We start from the raw sequence: 14,704 nt of genomic DNA, 5'->3' as shown, positions 1-14,704 counted from the left end.
CACAGTCAAGGCGCTGAGCTGCGACTTGATTTTGATGGACATGCAGTCGTTATCTCTGTTGGTCGCCACTAATCATATGCTGCCTCGGCAGAGTAATGGCTCAGGTCACAGGCATGACAGACTTTCAAGGGCAAAACTCACCCAGCATTTCTGTTTCATACAAATAAGTCAGCCGGTGGGTTAGCCTTCACACGACGCACAGTGTGGCCGCAGAGAAACAAGGCGCATTATGTTGCAGCTTTATAAAGTCAATAAATACATTAATAAAGTGCTGCTATGAAGTGAATGCATGACACTTCAAGGTGCTTAAGATACGTATCCGGGAAAAAAGCAATAGAACAAGTAGAACAGTCACTTTATTGTAATGCAGCCTTTAAAACCCAGAAAAGACAACACCTGGCAAAGCTATCACGATATAACGATAACCAAGATCTAAGATATTATATAGTCTCATATCAAAATAATGATATAATATAGATTTATTACCACGCCCTAGTTACTACCTCCTTTCACTCTGCTGCATATTCGTTATTTCGCAGTCTGACCTCTAATTACAGGATTCCTTCACATTTAACTAGGCATGGATCCCCTGCGGGAGTACAGAACTGACAGTTGACCATATGTGCTAAGGATGTAAGACATAAAATCCCTTTTAGGGCTAAATTCGACAATAGGGTACAAATCTTAGATTCTATTGCTCAAAATGTTGAAATAAAAAAATAATAATAATGAGATTTTGTACACTGCATTATATAAATTAAACCTAAAATTACTTATGCATGAAGGAAAAGGCTATAAGGCACATGGGAATTCCTTATAGCTTCCAGAAGAAAACAGGTGATAATTGGGTTTGCATAAGGCCATCTGTCTTGAATCAAACTGTCATATATTTCCTGAGGGGTTAAACAAGTACATGATCACCGACAGCAGGAACCTCACATTTTTTTCTTTCTCCTCACACTATTCTTTTCCATTTTTAAAGTCTTATTCTTTCTCTCACCTCCAGGAGCATTACTTACACTAGTTCTCCCGAGGAAAGAGAATAGTCTGATTAGAAATGATTGCCTGCTTGTCCCTGTTGCCATGTCTCCAAGACTTTCTCACAACCATTTTGCATTATCGTCATTCACTGCCGCGATCTTCTCATCTGCATGGTGGCAGCCCTACTGCCAGCACAAGGACAAGAAATTGGACCTCAGCAGGGAGCTAAATGTGCCTTCAATCTCAACAATCCTTTTAATCTTTCATCAATCATGAGGAAGCAGCTCGGAGCCCTGATCCTATTACAGTTTGAGGGGGAATAGTTTAGAATTGACAAGCATGAGAACTGCAGTGAAAGTTTGCCACGCGAGAAAGTTGAGATGGAAGCTGGGTTTGGCTTTGGCAATCTGACGAGAAAATCCTCAAACTGGTTTGCTAAAATTGAAAGTACACAAACAATTGGAAGTGGTATTTTACTTGCTGTCAACACAAGGATCTTGAGAGAATCAAAAAAGACAGGGAAGGTCATAAAAATAGTTTTCTTGGGCTGCTCTAAAAGTGGCAATCACACAGAGGAAGCGAGCCAAAATGAAATGCCGACCCAAACAAATTCTGCTCAGGTCACGTTATTCATAAGTGGCTAATTTAGAAACAAAGTGGAAGAATAATGGGCGGATCATAACAGCTAAAAGTTTTCCTAGTAGTAATTTACCAAACATTTTTGGTCCAAATGTGCTCCCAAATCAGGACCAATGAGCTGGAAAGGTGATTTAGAGTAAATAAGGGTTTCTTATCACATACATGGTGATGCTGTACTGTAAAGAGCACTACCTCACATCCTGGTTGCCTCAGGTTTGTACAGTGGTCACTAGCACTCTTAGAAATGTTTCATGAGGTTCTGATATTGAACCAATAAATAATGCAAATTTTAACTTGATCGGTGTTAAGTGGCAATCGTAAATGTCAAAACATTTCACAAGTATAATTTCTTATTATGCTTGGATACTAAATGGTTCTTGTCCGCTTGAGCAGTACGTGTGGTTGTGACTCACGGTCTCTAAAGAACGGTGATTCTTTTGTTTCACAAAAACACTGTAATCCAAACAACATTCGTTTCAGCTTTAAAGCTGAACTAACAGCTGTGAACGCCTGCTTATTTATATATATATATATATATATATATATATATATATATATATATATATATATATATATATATATACATTTTTACATGCTCTCTGATATAATAACCTCTTTTATATTAGACTTTCTGTGTCATCGTGTGTCTTGATCTTAGTTTCTTTTCTTAAAAACTCTTTTGCACAACTGCATTTAGACTGACACCTCATTTCAGGTATTCATAAAAGCACCATCTAAAATTGATGAGAGATATCACTGTCGAGTCAAATTAAAAAGGCTTAATTGCAAATCTGTCTGTAGCATTAATGGCATATTGTCGTAATTACTAGTCTTATGCTAGTCTTAAACTCTCATAAGCAGTCTTCCCCACAAACAGTAAAGCAGTGTTGCTATCCCAGTTTTAACACTGAATGCGCTCAATCAGACTCATCAAGTAGAGACTATAGTTTGTAAGGGATTTGGGGTTTTATTCATAAAGCTGGCGATGTACTAAGTCCTGTAACTGAGAACAGCACCACATGTACATATGGCTTAAGCATTTGGATGTCAAAATTGAAGCTTGTGTATACATGCTACTCCAAGGACAAGAGAGCCAAAATGTCCAAATATCAATCTGGCACAGAGCTGCTGTTTTTTAGTTAATATAGTTTATATTCTGCTTCTTGGATTCATCACTTGCTGTGGGCGAATAAAAAAATAAAAGATAATAATTGAATCTACACTGCCTCAATTATGGCTAATGGGAGATTTTTTTTCTACACACCCACATTTAAATTTTTTTGCCTGATGAGGCTTTTGTGAGCTTTTTATGCAGAAGTTTCTCTAATGAAGCTTCGAGTCCAGTGAAAGATTGAGCGCACTCATCTCCTAAAATGTGTTTTCCGCAAACAGATAAGATGCTACGTACAACAAAAACCTCATCTGTGCGTCACAGCAATATCAAGAATGGAGAACCCCAGTATACAGTATGCTTGCGTTTTCTAATCATTTCCTCAGTTCATCTACAAAGAAATCGGAACGAGAAAGGCAAAGGGAAGACAGGGAGTGGGAGTACAGCATAGCCAAGCATTCCCTAATTAAGAGTTTTATGGGGCATATAATTTGAGTTACAGCACTAAGCCTTGATTCAAAAGCAACCATATTTTTGCCTTTGGATGATACACGAACACAGTGCTGCAAACTGAAATCACATAAGTTCAAAGCATTCCTCTTGATGCACACACATGCTAAAATCTGTCATATGGTATATGATTAACAAGTGTGGATGAGACTTGTCTTTGAATAGTTTGTAATTTCTATTGTCACCACAGAATATCCACCCGTTTGAATGTCACTGATCTGCTGTTTGACACGTCCACTGTCTAATTACAAAGACAGAGGGAACTTGAGTAACACGGTTTAGAGGTTTTTTCTTTTCTTTCTGTGCTTACATCCATATATACAGCATGCTCTAATTATAACAGTGATTATGTGAGCAGACAACCATGTACATTCACGTTACATAATTGTCACTTCTCTGAACAGGTACTGTATCTCCATCTGGGGTTTGATAAGGAGAACAGCTGCACAGCTGTGATATAAATACATCTGTTGTTGTATGCATCCCTGTCCTTTTCCTTTCTATAATGTCGAAGCTTATTTCACAGAGCAACGGTTTCATATTCCTCATATTTCATTGTAGAATTTAGTTTCCGCTGCCGCAGGTGGTTTGTTAGTTATAGTTCTGACTGCCAACAGGACATTCTCAGCTCCAGACGTAGGACTTCCAACGGATAGTATATTTTGTAGACATAACTGCTGATATTAATGGGGATACGGACTTAATTCAAGATCCTGAGGGAATGGTCAAGTGATCAATTAAAAATTATGTGACAGGGATAATGTTCAGTGTTGGCAGAGGTTTGCGCTCTCTAAGTGCTTTGTAGTTTCTATTGCAGACATTTTATACTTCCTAATTGCAGTATTGCTTAACGTCTGTCAATGTCTGTTATATGTGAATGTTCAAATGATCATTTAGTTCCAGATTCTTACTTCTCTTATTTTTTCTCCGCTTCTTCTTGGTACTTTTTGCTGATGAAGTGGCCCAGTTTCACCACAGAGATCATTAATACTGCATCTTATTTTACTTTACTTTTATTTGGTTTGTTTTTTTGCCACTTGGGTGCAGCGGGGACAATTGCGAACACACAGCTGACATATAATCGCCTTTTGACTTGATATGGCGCACTTGTCAGCAATCAGTTGTTTATTTATCCATCCAGCAGATGTAGGCAGCAGCATTGCCTTTCATGTGGAGTCATATTTCTGGTTCCATATTCACTCTGTTTCAGCTCTGTTTTTGGTCACAGCCAACTACTGAGGGTAATATCTGGCTCTTTAGCTGCAAAATGCTCTATTATGCTCTCTAACTGTGTGCGTCAGCTGCATGTAAACACAAAGCTATAGTGGTGAATTATACGATGTATTTTTACCAGACCAGAGTTGGTGATGATTGTTGAAGTGTGTTTTCTGATGACCGAACACAGCAGTCTAGTTTTGTCTAAGGGTGTATGGTTGTTTTTTTTTTGGGTTACCGGTGAAAACAGATGTGAGAAAATGTTTTTTCTTGACATTTTGTATAATCATTTTGGAAATTCACCGCTCACAGCTGAAGGGCTAGCTGGTTTGCACACTAACCTCAGTGGACTTCTCTGCAGTGCAATACATAGATGTCTTTGTCATGACATCAAAACTAACATTTGTGCACATTTTGTTGATGACTTTAGTTGTTTGACTGTTTAAACAAAGATTCTAACATGAGAGGTTTTGATCAGGCAGTAGTACCTAATACAAGTTTGGTGTTTTGTACAGTTGGTGCGTCATGCAGGTCATATCATAAAACTCTGCCTAAAAATATGTGGATTTATTAGATGCGTAACCAACTATGTTTGATGGTTGCGTGTAGACTACCACTGCATCCTGATGTAAATTACATCAATATATTTTTTCACATATGGGACTACATGAAAAGTGGTGCACGCCCTGTGAATTAAAGCCTACCACCTGCAAACATGAGCCTGAATGCAGCTTCTCAAACTGAAACTGGCCCCTCTCCTCCTGTTGCCTGGGTCAACGGCAAATCTCACATTCCCACAATGACACGACCACAATACCAGGCCAGACTTCAGTTTTACATTTGAAAGCATATTTAACTTTTCACTCATCCATTCACCGCCCGTGAGCAGTAAGACTCTGAGCCCAGCCAAGATTAGCTTTTGGCTAACAATGCAGTGAATTAAAGGCCACACATGGCCCCTCTCTTGTTCTTTGGGTGACCAAACACACTTCCAGGGCCAGGAACTCTTGACCAGTCTTTTTAACCCACAAGAAGAAACTAGGAATTGGAGATAAGTATATGGCATTGGATTTAGGATCAGAACCTGGCCAGACAAAAAAGCGTTGTCAGATGGAACAAGACAGATGGTTGTTCTCCTCGCTACCCTTCCAAACTCTCGTGTTTGAGCATAGGATGTGGAATACACATATTGTCAAATGCTGGAATATTTATTTGCATAGTGGTGCATTTTCTATTAAATAAGACATACAGGAGCCTGTCAGTATCTAAATCCTAAAACATGTTGATTCAGACTATCTGACTAAAAAACTTACAAAATTGTTTAAACAGCCCAGTTAACATTAAGCTGATTTTGCTGTTCCTTCTTAAATATTTGTCAGGAATTCACAAACAAGTCAAATACTTACAGCTGATGATATGTTTGCCCTTCACACAGAGTTATTAATGCAAACAATGTGTAATTAGAATATTACATCTCTGAAAAGTAAATGAAAAGGTAGGCAAAACAACATACTCGCACAAATTTCTGTAATTATCTCTTTAAAAAAGTAAAAGAAAGACTTTATCGACACAATTCTTCAGTGTCACAGTTATCACTTCAAAACTAGGACTTTTTAATGAGTTTTTATCTTTTTATCACCATTTGTTGTCTCACATTTCATACTAGATCTGCAAAGATTTATCAGCTAGTTGTCAGCTATTGAATGAACCGAGTCCACTTTCTTATTTGTGAATATCTTCTGTTTTCTTTTTTTTTATTTCTCTATGACAGGGTTGTGGAGCAAGTTTGACATTTGAGGATGTCATCTTGGATTTTGTTTAACAATGATCGACATTTTAAAAAAACATTTTATGACATTTCATAAACCAAACAACTGATTAATTTAGAATATAAGAGGCAGAATAATAATAAACAATTAAAATAATCATTAGTTGCAGCCCCTAATTCATACTTTTTAGATTTGATGGATACATTTATTTGTTTATTTTTAAAAAGCTTGTTTATTTAATGTTTAATGAGATAAAATGGTGACTCACCTTCGCAAAACAGGGTCCAGGGAGTCATTTCACATGGGTACCTCAATGCATTATATCAACCATCATGAATAAATGGTACATTTATAGTCAATTAACTTTATTAATAGCTATTCCACTGATAACAAACAGTGAAATGCTTTATAACCCATTTATTAAGCAATTGTTTATTGTAAAGTTGCATCTAACTAAATGATTAATGAATAAATGATCACCATAAAAAGCATTCCACTGTGTGTTAAGATTCAAATAACTACTTGATAAAGTTAAATCTAAATGTACCATGTATAAAAGATGGTTATCATAAAGTGTTGTCGGCAACACCTCCCAGAGCACATCAAGACACAACAATATGCAACACTAGGTCTTAATTATCATTGATGAGGATTTAATAATTATTCATAATTAGGCAACACTACATCGTTACTTAGACCGAGACATCAGTTAAGTCTTACCACAGTAGGCCGGACTCAGAGAAAGAGCCCCTCTAGTTAGACTAAATGTTTTCTCTCTCCAGTCAGTCCGTGTGTTTCTTTTTTTTACATCTCCCTAAATGGAAAAGGCCGTCCATAACTAAGGGGAAAAAATAGTGCAATATAATGTGCTGAATGGCTGATAGTTCTTTTCTCTTTTCGAGGAGGAGAAACGGACAGGAAAAGGACGAACAGGAAGATATGTGGAGGGACTATAGCGTAGTACCGAAGGGGGCGACCACGCACAGTCGCACACTCATCCCTGCTCCGAACTCGTAATTGTAAATCGTGAGGGACCACGCAGCTTGTCATTCCCCAGCACACACACACACACACACACACACACAAGCACGCACACAGCGGCTGGCGTGCCACCTTATCTCCTACTGCGTGTCCGGGGACTATTTCACATATTCCTCCCGAAGGAATTTTTTTTTTTTCACGACGTTCAATTAGGTGTGTGCACGCTGCTAATGGACATCTTGGACGGCTGCCTCTCACGTCCATGTGTGCGTCTCTGAGAGCGCTGTGAGCGGCGGCGGCGGCAGCGGCAGCAGCGGCACCTTGGACGAGCAGAAGGAGGAGGAGAGGAGAGGAGGAGGATTTTTTTTTCCCTTCCCTGCCGTACCGTGTCGTGCTCAGTGGAAATACACTCGCCTGCTCGGGGTACTATCAAAAGCGAAAGGGAGGGCAGAAGCAGAAGCAGAAGAAGACGAAGTAGACGCATAAGGGCTTCTTCTTTTTTTGGTGGGGGACACCCAAGACTGTATTTGGTGAATTGTCAACGGGACAGGCCTGCTACATTGGATGTGTCTTCAGAATGGTAAGGTTCATTTTAGTGAGATTTTTTTTTTTTTTTTTCGCGAGTGTTGCAGAAATAAACAAGACGGCATCCTGCAGCAGCGGAGCGAGCACGGAGAACTAATGTAGGTAGCCGCGACCAGTTTCACTACAGACGGGTATCCTTTTATTTATTCTCTTGCCCGTTCGTTTGTTTATGCCGTGTTCTTATAAACCCGCACCTCGTCCATCGGACAGGGGCAGATTAACGGCGGTGCAGCACGGTAGGATACCTGCCCCTCGGTTTTTCTTCTTTTTTTTTTTTTTAAAGCAGCCGAGAAAGGGGTTTGTGAGCCGCCTCGACATCACACTGTGTGAATTTGATATCTGGTGCGGGATCACAAAGTCCACAGTCGCCTTTGAGAGCAGGCTCCGGGGGTAGGAATGGCTGCAGCGCGTCCTGAATGATGTGAGATACGGACATAAATAACGGATGAAGGGGGGGTTCGGGACTTGCTTTGTGAATTAAGAGGTAGGTGGAAGTGCCCTGCTGTACGAACACCAGATATGTGTACTCACCTTTTGCCTCAGAGTTAGAGAGAGGAAGGTAGTTTGTAGAAACAGGAAATGTAAATGTAATGTTATGGATGGGATTTGGACTGTAGCCCCCCTCCCCTTTGTTTTATTCTAATCTTATTACAGGTGAGTCCTTATTGAACTTTGCTGTGGGCTCTGTGTTGTAGTGTGGTGGTACCAGAAAACTGGACTGTGTTAAACGGAGCAAGGCTTTGTGAGGCTTTACCTGATATTTCAGTAATAACAGTAAAGAGTAAAATTCACAAGAGCTGTCATTATTTTAACAACAGCAGTCCTAATATCAAATTATATTTTCATTTTTTTCTCCCTCTACGTTTTCGTCCTGTTAAATTAAATAAATAAATAAATAAATAAATAAAAAAACACTGCATCATCACATGGGGGTCGTAACCATTTAAATTAAATTAGGTGAAGTGAATTAAGAAAACTCTCTATTTAAATGTTCCGCAGTTCACAAACATTTCAGACCGGAGGAGTAAAAGCTTAAGTTGGACCCCTGGGAGTCATTGTTGGGGCCCTACACACAGTTCAGACCAGCTCCACGCTCTGATTGAGCAACGTGTATGACTAACACACGCGCACACACACACACACATGCACACTCGCCTCCGAGTGTTAGTGATGCAGTAGTACTCATGCAGCTGGTCGACTTTGGGCTTATGCTACATCCCACTGATATAGATCATTGTTAGAAATTAGCCCTAATTGAGATTTCTTCTCCATAATTAACCTGTAAACTACAAGTACAACTAAAAAAAATTGAGATGTTGGGTGACTTGATCTTTAACTGTAGAGAACTTAAAACCTTTTTGTCAAAATGAAATCTCAATAAATTCTATTCATTCAAATTTCAAAATTCAAAGCGCAACTGCCCCATTTTCTAAGTAAATGTTTTAAAGATTGATGAGGGATTTCATTTATAAGAAATACAGTGTTTTGAGTGTTTTCAGTCTCTATTAGTGCTCAAACCTTTCCCAGGGCGTGCTGCAGACATCGAGATCATTAGGAAACTACTCTGTGTGTTGGGTTTTTTTTTTTTTTTTTGCATATAATAGAGATCTCAAGTGCTTCCATTGGCCGTAGCACGTTGCGTGACCCCAGATATTAGAGGTTAAATCCAAAGGAATCCAGGGGCCCCTCCATCCTCCATGCCAAGTGTTTGGTGGGGGCATCAAATGAGAAGTCTGAAGTTGTTAGGTCCCGCAGAGGTTAACCTTTGTAGAACAAGGCTGCATTCTCACAGTTGTCTTTGTCGTGCTGATGAGCTTTGAGAAGCTGCCTCAGCACTAGTAGTGTGCATGATAAGAGGGGAAACAACCCTCCCTTTGTGATCCCAAAATGAAAAATCTGTTGCTTGTCTTTTCGCCTTTGTTGTTGTTTCATTGTGAACTGAACGCACAGCTATTCTCCAAAGGACGGATCGCTGAAAGATAAAAGATGACATGTAAGTTGCAGTTGGACCTTGTTATATTCCATAAACGACTGTTGTGTTTGAGCTAATGTTGGCAGCGTTCGGGGGCAAAACGATGACAGAGAGGAAACAATGAAATGCCTCTGTCCCTCCGGAGTTTTCCAGGGGGATATTGTGTATTTCAAGTCATAATTGTTGTGTGAACTGTACGGTCATCTAGGGAGGGGAGGGTTGTATTTGAAGGAAATGGATACCGTGGATTGTTGAGGAGTGCGTTCTCTGAGATCTGGTGCGGCTCAGTAGACGGTAGAAATGATGTCTAGTTATATAAACAATAATCCTCAGAGCAGCATTTACCTGCTTTCCAGGACAACAAACAGTGTAATATAAATTGACCTCTATGTCAGTGAAGTTAAAACTACCGTATTTGATACTTGCATGTAAATTATACGTCGGTTTTTCCTGTTAATTTGCACAGTCAGTGATTCCTCTGTGTCTGCTCAGCTTTGCAGGATTCAGTGCAACAAAAGGAGAGGTGAATTTTCCAGCCCAGAGCATTATGTTTAGTTGAAGCTGCAGTCTGTCATCTTGTGATTTATCACACGCAAAACTAATGGGTAGCTGTCACAATTACACAACTTTATTGGACATGAAAGCTGGGCACTGCAACGTCCCCCCCCCCTTGCTCTCTCTCACACACACACACACACACACACCATTACAACCTCTAAATTTCTTTTTTCAAAATATTGACAGGACAGCTCCAGACTTTGTGTGTTTGTGGTTCTGGACACTGCACAAATCAAAAGCGTGTGGTGTCACCACGTGAGCAACTGATTGTTGCAAAGCCGTCTCTTTGTGAATAGTCCCAGTTTTTTCTCTGTAGTACAGCACTTACCTTTGATGTTCCCCTCCTCTCAGATTTATACCTGCAGAATTAGAGCAAAACTCTCTCTATGCTGCATTGTTCTAATTGGACAAACGGATAATTAAAGTGAAAGATATTCTTGTGGCAGTTGTCGACCTGACCTCTGTTTAAAAATAGAATTCAGTTGTCTGTTTGAGGCAGTATGTGTGTTTCGTGTGCCTTAGCGTCTTCAGGAGGCTTTATGGGTCCTGTGTTAGATGGTGAATTAAAAAGATTAAAGTGACAGGCACCTTAAGAAAGCTGTATATCTTTAGTCAATTTCCCCCTCGGTGTTGTGAGCCCCAAAATTAGCTTGTTTAAGTTAACCAGAATGTAACTTTGCTTCAAAAATGCTAAAACACTACTGCATTGACTTCTGTCCATTGGTGGACATGTCATTCATCAAACAAAGAGACATCCCGTGTTTAAAGAAAATGTTAAATTCTGTCACATTTAATAGTATTCACTTTGAGATTATGTAACAAACAATGCAAAGGGAACAAAGAAACTTCTCACATCAAGGTGTGTCGAAACCCTAAAAAAAAGACCATACTTTATCTTTTTCCATTTTGATGAATGACAAGTCACCTTTATAATAGCATTACAGCGTTTTATCCATTTGGGTGAATATGTTAGATCTGTCTTCACATTCTCCCTTTTCCTGGAGCATTGCAGTGTTTTCCTCGGAAACTATCAGATCCATTTTTCAAAGAACTGGAATCTTACACCTGTTTGGTGCCCTGAAAGTCAGAATCACTCAAACAAAGTACTCTAGGAGTGAGGTTGGGGTTGAAATTATGCACTTGAGCTCCCAGACACAGGGTAGTATTTCTCCTCCTGGGCACACAGCAACAGACTCCCCTTTGTGTCCGACATTTCATAGTACGTATGTAGCAATTTTTAAGATGACTCTCCTTGCTGCGGAAGCTAATGACAATCCGCAGGTGTGGTACTCATTATCCTTACATACTCTACTTTGATTTATTCTTGTCTGCTCGATGCCACGGCAGAGCATTATCCTGCACAAGTTTTTTCTTAAAATCTGCTATACTGAACATATAATTTGAGATCATTTTAGCATATTTCACACAGCAGAAACATCCTCAGAGTACACTCTAGGAAAGTGGGAGCACATTTACAGTGATGGCCATTTATTATTTATACCGGTTGCTAGACCTGCATTTTATTTAATCTTTCTCACAACACTTTTATTTCATTTGTTAAGGGACGAAAAAAAATATCAGGAGTTGTGAAAGAAATAAAACTCTTTTATTGGCCACAGCTGTTGCTCTCTCATCACTTGCTGCATGTAGCTCTATTGCCTTTCTCGGTAGGTGCCGCATAAAGATCACCAATTCATGATACAACATCCTGTAGGAATACTCCGAATTATGATCACAGGGTGTGAAATTGTAATGGCTAAAAGACATTCCCTCTGATGTATGAAATCTTAAGCAAACAAGGCGGACAAGAGATTAGCATATTTTGTATTGATGTGGGGCAAACCATATTTAGAGCTGGGTGATACTGCAATATTTTGAGGCTATATTCAGATAAATAATGAATTCTACATTTTTTAAATCTGCTCAAAAGCACTTCATAAATGCTTGGACTGGGTAACAGATATGTTATTTTTGACCAAGTACCTTGATATATGTTATTGTCACACTTATGTAGGTTTGACAAGTAGAACAGGCTGGTTGGTTCATAAATGCAGCCTTTTAAACCAGGATAATACACCACTCACAATAAAAACACATACAACCTATATAATATACCGTCTTAGAAATGATATAGTCTTGTATCACAACAATGATATAATATCAATATATTGTCCAGCCTTAAGCATAGCAATAATTGTATTAACTTGTATCCTTTTCCTTTTCCAAAGAAGGCTAATTATAGTTTCAACAAATGGGCCTTTATTTTGGATGTGAGTGGTAAGGTGGCAGTTGTGAAAATGAGAATTGAACAGTGGTTAAAGTAGCTGAAGATGCGCTGAACAATGTAGTTGCTCTGCAGCCTTAGAATTACCCCAGAGTTTAATAAGTCCGTTCTCCACAGTCTTAAAAAAAACACAAAAAAAGTCCTCTTTGAAATTCACGAAGCTTGTACTTTAAAAAGAGATGCAGAACTACAAACGCAGTGCATTGCCCAGTGTACAGCAAGAGCTTTACATCCGAGCAGCCCAAAACAAGTCCTATGGGCTGTTTGTTAGTTTTTAAGTCTTTGTCATACAGTACAGGAGTTTTTGAGGTAGCAGGGATAATGATGCCACTCTCATTTCCACTTTTAAACATGGTTCTGGACCAGTAATGGGATGGGCAGCCATCTCGGGAGGGTTGTTAGATCTGATGGTTGCCTTGCACGGTTGTTAACAGCCAAATAATACGAGGCCGTTTCGCAGGGACCAGGTGCACTTAGTGGCGCCAACACTGTTCTCTTAGCATATCCCCATATTCTCAGACTTTAATGCTACAGCTAAACACATTCAAGAATCGTCCCCTGAACACGAGCCTATAGTCGGATAGTTTTCATGATGGAAATTTTGGCTATTCCTAATTAAAGAATGTCAAACTTGCAGCAGTGAAGTCTGTATCTTTGTCATTTGCTGCACAATGTGCGCCCACAATTAGTTTCTGTTCTGCACAAATGCACATAAACACATGGTATGATTATCCCGTATAGCCTACATTACACAGTACGCTTGGTCTGATCTGTATAGAGCATCTGTAGAGCAGATTCACACATAAATAAAGTGTGAGCAATAAATCAAATATTGATAAGGCTCAAAAGATCATAATCACGCAAATGTGATGAATGAAACATTTTGTAGTGTTTGGGCAGATTTTTAACTCAAATGAGCAAAACAAAATGTTGATGAATGGGCAAATAAAATAGAGACCAGGCAGCAAATCAAGTTCACAGAGAAAAGTCCATAACCACAAACAAAAAAAATGCTTTCAAAATTAAATGTCAAAGTAAGTGTCATCAAACAATTTACTCGAATAGAGCAGATTTGACGTTGGTGGCCTTACAAACCTTTATGTTTGATTGCCCATCACGCACTAAAAAACTGTCCACTGATGGAGAGAAATTGAGGCTGACCATTTCAAACTGCTCCCAACTACTGCGCACAGACTGCCGGCCCAACTGTCGGGTCAATGTGCTTTACACCACTAGAGTTAAATGCACTGCAGAAAATGGCCCCACTCACGTTGTTGTGAGGGCCGCTGTGACTGTGGACAGCTGATAAAAAAAGCTTGTAATTTGATGACTGAACTTCAACGCGTGTTGAACTTGGAAGAAGTGACAGGAATAATAAGATGTCCTTACAGTGTTTGAAGGTCACATTATGAGGGCAATTTAGATGACAGGCATCACATTCCTTGCAGCGATCAGACTAACAAAGTGGCATCTTATATTTTCTGCGTCTTCGAATCCTCCCATCAGAACAGCCTCCCCAGTGGCGTTTCATCATGACCAGGATAATCTTATGCAAGATTGTGAAACGGCAGTTAATTTGCAGGTAATTAAACCCTAGTGATTTACAGTTGGAAAAGCAACATATACTGTACAGTAAGGCTGCAGTTCTGCAGTCATGTTTCGAAGGATAATGTGACCACAGCCCCATGAGGACCTTTCATTATTTACAAAGTGCATGCATATGTATCTAAAACCGTAGAAGCGTGGTGGAAGATTATACAAATGTATATCTGCTGATCTTGTACTTGTATTCAGTTGTGAATGTGGTATTTTCCCCTATCACAGCAGTGAGCGGAGGGTTTAATGTCTTTGTATTCCGCAGTGTTGTATAAGCTACCCGAATGTCATACCTGAATAAAAGGAGAAATATTATGTTAAAATGTTATTGAAAAAATGTAATTTGGTAAAAGTGAAAGTCACCAATACAAATAATACTTGAGTGAAAGTCTTAAAATGATAATCTGATAGAAACTGTCTTTACTTGATCAGACAGTGGATAAAATAAATTAATTTAAAAATGCACAACTTTGGCTCTGATGCAGGTTGTAATCAGCAAAGTA

The 14,704-nt window shown here is 39.2% G+C and overlaps 1 protein-coding gene across 15 annotated transcripts in view; it reads left to right on the top strand.

Moving 5' to 3' along the window:
- The first annotated feature begins 7,186 nt into the window (after positions 1 to 7,186).
- tenm4 (teneurin transmembrane protein 4) overlaps positions 7,187 to 14,704 on the top strand; it is a 157,060-nt gene continuing 149,542 nt past the window's right edge. For 12 of the 15 annotated variants that reach the window (XM_030396579.1, XM_030396680.1, XM_030396665.1 and 9 more), the window contains exon 1: positions 7,187 to 7,786. The gene's annotated coding sequence lies outside the window, so the exon portion shown is untranslated. Of the gene's footprint in view, positions 7,787 to 8,159; positions 8,276 to 14,704 lie in introns of those variants that run through there. The other 3 variants (XM_030396656.1, XM_030396647.1, XM_030396570.1) reach the window with 2 other exon arrangements.

This window comes from Sparus aurata, chromosome 2 (assembly GCF_900880675.1).
Source record: "Sparus aurata chromosome 2, fSpaAur1.1, whole genome shotgun sequence".
NCBI lineage: Eukaryota > Metazoa > Chordata > Actinopteri > Spariformes > Sparidae > Sparus > Sparus aurata.
Note: the sequence above shows the minus strand (reverse complement) of the source record. Positions and strands in the feature narration are given on the sequence as shown.